Raw genomic sequence first — 1292 nt, forward strand, 5'->3', positions numbered from 1 at the left:
AATCCCTTCTCCTCCATTCTCCTCTTGGGATCTTGGGCATGCACGCACACGCGCCCGACCTGAGTTTAAGCCACCAGGTTCGGGACTTAAACCGTGGTCGACTACGTGGGAGTTCAGCGACATAGCCATTATGCTAACTGCTGGTCCCAACACAGTCTTCATTAACTGCTGCTGCTTGGGCTTCATTGCATTCACCTACTCCGTGAAGTCTAGGGACAGAAAGTTCTTTTCAAGGCTTATAGTTAATGGCTGGGGTCTGCAGCCATGTCCATCATCCACCACTGGCCTGTTGCCTGGGCCTTTGGGCCTACCCTTTGCTTTTATACAGCTGCTTCTACTCACTTGTCTGACTACAATGGGATTCAAAAAAGTGCACGTGTTCAGGACCAGCAGTTGGCATAATGGCTATGTTGCTGGACTCTCATGTAGTCAACTGCGGTTCCAGTCCCGGACCCGGTGGCTTAAACTCACACCTGGCACATAAACGTGGATGCGTGCCCAAGATCCAGAGAGGAGCATGAAGGAGAAGGGATTGTGGCATGGCCATCCCCCCTGGGGGGTAATTTCTTGCTTCCTGTCTCTCTGTCTCTCTCTGTCTGTCTGGCGAGTGCGCATGCCCTATAGCAAAAAACCTCTTTAAAAAAATTGCTGTTTTTTGCAAAAGCCTCTCTGTCCTATCTCTCTCTCACTGCCTGCCCTTTGTGGACTCATAAAGGGGTTTTTACCATGAGGGAGAAATTTGGTATCCAAATATTATTTCTCTGAATGCACATGTAGGCCACAAAATTTACAGTCCAAATGGCTCGTTATTTTTATTTACTTTTTTTTTGAGAGACTTTTGCTAGAGGGTGAGTGCACTTACTGGAGAGACAGAAACAGGAAGTGAGACTTCACCCCACCTCACCCCACCCCCCAGGAGGAAATGGCCACGCCACAATTCTTTCACCTCCATTTCCTCCCAGGATCTTGGTCATGCATGCACATGCACCCAGTGTGAATTTTAAGATGCTGGGTCTGGGACTCAAACCGTGGTCAACTATGTGGAAGTCCAGTGATGTAACCATGATGCCATCTGCTGATTCCCCAAATAGCTCATTATTAGTGTTACCAAACCCAAATAAGGTTCACTTGCCCAAGGGCTATAAAAATTAACCATAGGCACATGGTGTGACGAAGGAAAGTACAGCTTTATTGCAATGTGCAAAGCAAGGAGAGCGGGCAGCTCATGTTGTAAAGACCTGGTCTCCCCAGATGTTCCCCACATGCATTTTTTTAAATTTTTATTTATTTAT

The sequence above is a fragment of the Tupaia chinensis genome, unplaced genomic scaffold, assembly GCF_000334495.1.
Source record: "Tupaia chinensis unplaced genomic scaffold, TupChi_1.0 Scaffold144336_1, whole genome shotgun sequence".
Lineage (NCBI taxonomy): Eukaryota > Metazoa > Chordata > Mammalia > Scandentia > Tupaiidae > Tupaia > Tupaia belangeri.